The sequence below is a fragment of the Grammomys surdaster genome, unplaced genomic scaffold (genome assembly GCF_004785775.1).
Source record: "Grammomys surdaster isolate TR1022 unplaced genomic scaffold, NIH_TR_1.0 231, whole genome shotgun sequence".
NCBI classification, from domain to species: domain Eukaryota; kingdom Metazoa; phylum Chordata; class Mammalia; order Rodentia; family Muridae; genus Grammomys; species Grammomys surdaster.
Window position 1 is genome coordinate 4,843,092 of NW_021604676.1, and position 6,358 is coordinate 4,849,449.

At 45.0% G+C, this 6,358-nt stretch overlaps 1 non-coding gene across 1 annotated transcript; it reads right to left on the reverse strand.

The window, feature by feature from the left end:
• Nucleotides 1–533: 533 nt before the first annotated feature.
• On the reverse strand, nucleotides 534–668 carry LOC114626262. Its single transcript, XR_003712209.1, has one exon. It is a non-coding gene; the product is annotated as a small nucleolar RNA SNORA17 (small nucleolar RNA).
• Between the last annotated feature and the right edge of the window lie 5,690 nt (nucleotides 669–6,358).

The following is a 6,358-nucleotide window of genomic DNA, read 5'->3' on the forward strand; positions in this document are numbered from 1 at the left end:
CTCTTCTGCTCGAGTGCCTCCAGGGCCAGTTCTCCCATGATGCCCAGGTGAAGGGTGGGGGGCCAGTTCTGCACAGCCTTCAGACATCAACATGTCCCTTGGGCAGCAGCCCAGACCAGGGATATCTGCCTAGCCTTTGGTGGTAACAGACCCCTGCTACTGTAGGGCCACAGTCCCAGACATGGCCCTCAATGGAGCATAGGCCAGGACCTCACCATGACCCTAGGTGGCATGACATCACAGATGTGACTACTGACGTCAAGTTGTTCCCCACTACCCTCAAGTCTCTACATCCGCCTCTCTTTCTTATGCCCGCATCCTTCTTTCTCTCCTTCTCTTCCATTTCTCCACCACTTACTTGCTCCTCTTAGTGTTGCCCGGGGTCTTTGGGTGTCTGGGGTCATCTCAGGAGAGCTATAACTGACTTGTGCCTTATCCACTTGGCAGAGATCATCTGAGACATGGCCACCCCGCCCCCAGGCCTGTGCCATGGCAGTGGACTGAAGGTAATCTCAGGCTCACTTTTTTCAGGGAGTGTTAGGCTACTACTAATCATTCAGATGTTCACAGGTCAGGACACTGAGTGAAGACATGGCCTCTCTCCTCTCTGTCACCTACTGACACACATGTGACACAGCAGCCACACCTGCAATGTCTCTAGGGGCAGGGAGACATTTGTTTTTAATGGCATCAAACTAGATATTCTGGAGTGATTCAACACTTTTGTCTACATATAGTTAACAATAACATATATTCCAAAACAAGTAGAAAAGAAGGGTTTTGCTCTGTTTTGAGATGGGGTCTAACTAGGCCAGCCTCAAACTCATGATTCTTTGCCTCTGCCTCCTAAAATCTGGGACTTTAGATCTGGGCTACCATATTCAGTGAAGAAACAGTTTTGCACCAAATGATTTTTAAAAATCGAGGTGTTGGATACGGCAACTCTCCTGTCTGACCTCTGCACTCTGCTTTGGTCTGCTGAGATCTCACACTACACCAGTGAGTGTGTACACTTATGACATGGTAATCACATGAGGATCAAAGCAGGCATTCATCTGCTTTTTACCAAGACAGACCAAGATTACAGCTAACAATATCTTCACCTCGCCTGTCACTCCCAAGTGAGCTACACAAAGACTGTCAAGACCAACTCCTTTCTAAATGACAGCAGAGATCAGGACGTCTGCTCTCCAGCGTTCAGTGGACTCATTACTTCAAAGGAAGCTTGCTGAGTTTCCTGAGAGGATCTTTCTAAAATAGCTCTTCCTCTCTCCCAGCTGACTTGCAGACCTAACTGTGCCAGACTCAAGTCTGCAGGACAAGCTAGCTGTGCAGGGGTGAGATGAAGGGTGGTAGGAGGTGGTTGTTTGAGCCACCTCAGCAGGATATTTCCTTTCCCAACCCTCCTTTTAAATAGGATATAGCTCTGGCTGACCAGGCTGGCCTCGAACTCACAGAGGTCCCGCTGGCTCTACCTCTTGAGTGCTGGAATTAAAGGTGTGCTCCATCGTGCTCAGCTTAAATACTTGTTATTGTTTTTGTCTGTTTGTTTGTTTGTCCATTTGAAGGTATCAAAAGTCAGTCTCAGATTTCAACTGAAGCTGGGTATGGTAGCTCATGTCTATAAATCCCAGCACTGAGGAGGCTGAGGCAGGAGGATTGTCAAAAGCTCAAGATCAGGCTGGATGCCATGCAAAACCAAAAATAAATAAAAATAAAAAGATGCTAACTTGATGGGTCTCTGTCCTCCAGTTTTCTCTTCAAATATCTATTAGAACTTTGGAAATGTAACATAATCTGGTAAGGTGGCGTTGGTGGACGGCAGAACAGTACAGAACTAAGAGATGAGTCTGGGGTGGAGACTGAACTGAATGGTGCTTCTGAAGCCCAGTTAGGTGTGGCCCAGCCTGTGATCCCAGTACTCAAGAAGCCGGAGCATGAGGATTACAGGGTCAAGTCAGCCCCCTGGCTTACTGGACAAGTCATGCAGCCAGTTAGTGAGCTCCAAGTTTAGTAAGAGATTTGTCTCAAAAACTAAGATGGAGGTCAGTAGGAGATGTCTAGCTTTCACATGCCTTGAAAGTATGAGGACCCAAATTCTAATCCCCAGAACCTGTGTAAAGCTGGACATGCTGGTACTTCTGTCACCCTGGTGTTACAGAGGAGAGATGGAAGATGGCAACCAGAGACTCTGGAAACTTACTGGACAACCAGTTCAGTGTCTGAAGCAACAAAATAACAAGAAACCCCATCAAGTTCACTCTGGGACCCTGTCTCAAGGAGAGTGACAGAGCCAGACACCAAAGATCCTCGAATGGCCTCTGTGCATGGATAACTTGCTCACATACCACACACACATACATATGCCCCCGAAATGAAGTTTGTCAAGGGCGATTTAGCATGAACTTGGATCCCTGACACTGAACCTTGGAGCTTGCCTGTAACGATTGATCCTAACACCCTTCACCTCCTGAGGTGAAAACAGGGCTGCACACCCCCACAGCCTCTGTAGTTAATGGTACAAGCAAGCACCTTCCATCAACCGAAGGGTCAACCGAGTCACCCATTTTAAACACCAAAAGAGTTAGAGTGGGCTTCAAACTGTATTTAAGGTTTGGGTCTGACAGTAACGCTCAGCTGCTGTGACACTCTGAGTTCAATTTCTAGTAACAAACTATTTCTCATGGCCCTACTGCCTCTAATAAGCTGGAGGCTCACGGAGATGCTTAGTTGGGGGGTTGGTGGGAGGAAGGGAGGTTGGAATTTATTTTTTATTTCCGTCTTTGGGTAGAAAAGGGGGCTTGCTTTCTCAGGAGCAACCAGAGGAGCAACCGATTAAACTTCAAGGAGATAGCTAAGAGTTAATCATCCACGGCATGGGGTGAAAGCCAGTAGGAATTCTAAAAATAATGCCTTTCCAAAACTGAAGCAGTCTGCAAGAAGCAGGATTGGGGCGCTCATTAGCTTGACTCCTTTGCCCTCTGCAGCTGACATTCTCATCCAAAGCCTGGAACAATCCTAAACCGGGGCTAGCTCTGCGAAGGTAAAAAGAATTGAGGATGCCGAAGGAGCCGACGCGGCAGACAAGTTTGGAGGTACAAAAAAGCGGCAGCTCCACAGGACTTCATGGGCAGCTCTGACCCTGCTGTTGGCAAAGATGTAGAAGAGCAGCCAAGTCAGTCTTCGATGACAGCCCACCCCCCACCCTGAGCCATTGTCATTTGTAATGTCACAGGCTTTGAGAGGAGATCGGGGGGGAAAGCCCATGTGTCCGATAGCTTGTGGGCTTCCCTTCAGTTTTCTGTGCCCTTTATTCAGAAAAGCCCCTGGTTCAGATCCATCTCCTTCAAAAGCTTGCTATCTGCATTGCTCCCCCAACATCCAGGTCACATGACAGATCCTTTCTTCTCCTCCTTGCCTGTCTTCCTGCCCTCAGCACTTTAGGATCCTGAATGGGATACTAAACTCTGTTCTGAAAGAGACAGAAACTGGCTCTGAAGTTCTTGAGTAAGGAAGGTGTAGGAGCACCACAGGCAGAAGTCTCGAACTTTTCACTCTAAGGTCTCTCTGTTCAGCTCCACACACAAAGGAGCTCTGAGGAGGCGGTAAGTCCCACGGATAGCTGGGCACAGCCTCCCAGGAGTTTGATCATTTCCTGCAAATTTTGTTACACTATTGGTTGCTTTCTACTTTCTCTACATTTTTTATATTTCTTTAGTACTCTGTGAATATAAAATAGTTTTTCTTAGATAAACGTTTATTTCTCCCATTAAAAATGATATATTCAGAATCCTTTTTGTTCTGTTTTGTTTCACTATCTCCCGCTCTGTGAGAGCAAATTCTGCCCACTTTCACCATCCAACATGATTCAACACTAGGAATTAAAACCTGACTGTCCCTTTCCGCCCCTGGCCATTGTGGACTTTCTTACAGATCTGCCTCCCTCTTTTCTAATTGAAAACACCTTTTTCATGTTTAAATTATGCTTTCCTGAGGACTGTCCACATGCCACTGTGAAATAAAACTATTTTAAACATCTGTTCCTGTTTCTTTGTGGCTAGATGGGAGATCTCCAAACGACCTGTGAGTAACAGCCTATGACTCTCTACTGTCTGGAAATACCTGTCGCCAGCTTGACCAAGATTTGGGATTGAAACTCAAATGCCTGGGTTCCGTACGTGTTGCACAGTTGGCTTAGGATGTTGACTTAAGTCTTATATGAATTGGATTGTCCAAGCAATCTGCTGTCTACGTGGGTGGTCCCTTACATCCATCATCAGAGTAATTTACCGCATTCATTAGTTCAATCTCTCTATATTTCCTCTGGATTATGAGGCATTTCCCACTGTTGTTCTTCCAGGCTGTAAGAAATATCTGTTTCAAGACACACCTTGAACCTAGGTGTGATGGGAGGTAAAGATCAAGGATCGTGAGTTCAAGGCCTCATCTATTAAACACAAGGGTGAACTTGGCCTAAGGACACCCTATCTCAAAAATACTGAAACCAACCACGTGAAACAAAAGACCTTTAAAGGAGAGAGAGGAAAACTCCCATCGTTTGGGAGACGGGAGTCGGGTGGGGACCAGGAGTCAGCCCGGCCTGCATTAGACTCTTTCTCAGAAGACAAAAATAACAATGACATTAAAAAGACACAGGCTGGAGAGATGACTCAGCAGTTAAGAGCACTGACTGCTTTTCCAAACATTCTGAGTTCAATTCTCAGCACCCACATGGTGGTTCATAACCATCTGTAATGGGATCTCATGCCCTCTTCTGGTGTGTCTGAAGACAGCTACAGTGTACTTATAAAATAAAAAAGAAAAATATTATATTAAAAAAAGAAATTAAAAAGACACATCTTGGGGTGTGGTCTCAATACTGACCATCTTTTCTTTCAAGTCATTTGCTCATATTTTAGCTCACAGATTAGAGTTGTGGTCTTAGAACATTGTATGGGGCATGCATGTGCATGTTTGTGTGCACATGCACACACACATACACACACACACACATACACACACACACACAAAGTATGTGTTGAACTGGAATTCTTGTCTTCCTTTGCTCTTTGGGTCTGTACTGTTTGTTTCTTCTATTTTCCTAGGGACTACAGCCATGTCTTCTGTGACTGGCTTTCCCTCAGACTCAGAGGCCACTTAGCTGTCCTTGTGGCCTTTTCCTGCTGAGTTCCTGAGGGTGAGAGCACCCTGTGACAGCATCCCATGAACTGTAGAAGGACCATAATGAACTCTGCTCGGATGACTTAACCCCACTGGTCAGTTTTCAGAGCCCACCTGAACACAAGAAGGAAGGCATCTTTGTCTGGGCTACACGATTCCCTGTCCCAAAACAACACAACATTTCTGACCTTCCATTTAAATAAAAAGATTCATTTAGACTTTTAGAAATGCAAAGAAAAAAAGAAATGCATAGAAATCTACAGTCTCAATGAAAATGATTTTATTTTTCTACATTCCTTTCTAGTCTTTCTCCATTTGCAGGGAATGTTCACATGGCTGGAACCAGAATGGTGCATTTGTCCTGCTTCTCTTTCTGTGGTATGAGTTCTACAGCAGAAGGAGGGGCACACTGCATCGAGGGACTGGAACATCAGTGTCTGATAATACCAGAATATCTGAATTAGCAATGGGAAATCCTCAGAAGTGATTATAGTCCAGCCTAATAACCTGCTTTGGGATCAGTAATAATTACTACTTCCTCACCTTTAGTGTTCCTGTTGATTTTTCTTTTTCTCTCTTCAGAATTATTTATTTTATATATGTGAGTACACTGTAGCTGTCTTCAGACACATCAGAAGAAGACATTGAATCCCATTACAGATGGTTGTGAGCCACCATGTGGTTGCTGGGAATTGAACTCAGGACCTCTAGAAGAGCAGTCAGTGCTCTCTCTCTCCAGCCTGACTCATCTTTTACTTCTTATTTTCGGAAGAATAACTTTTAATGTTCTACAGCATACTAGGTTAACTCATGTTGACATCAGCTGTATGTTTTCAAAAATACCTAGTAGGGAGGATCTTGACTGTTTCTTTTGTTCCCCAACATATTTTTATTGACTATTTGGGAATTTTACACAACGCATCTCAATCACATTCACTTCCCAGTCCTCCCAGGTCCACGCTCCCACCCTTGTGACCTCCTCCCAGAAAAAACAAGAGGAAAGAAAATAATACCAAGGCCATTTGTGTTGTCCATATCCTCACTGGAGCATGGCAAACTTCCACTGGCCAGCCCCTGAAAGAAAACTGAGTCCTTCCCCACCCTCACCTCTATCATAAGCTATCAGCTATGGAGAGCTACACTTCAGCACTTTTTTAAGAGTTGTTTTTAATGGCTT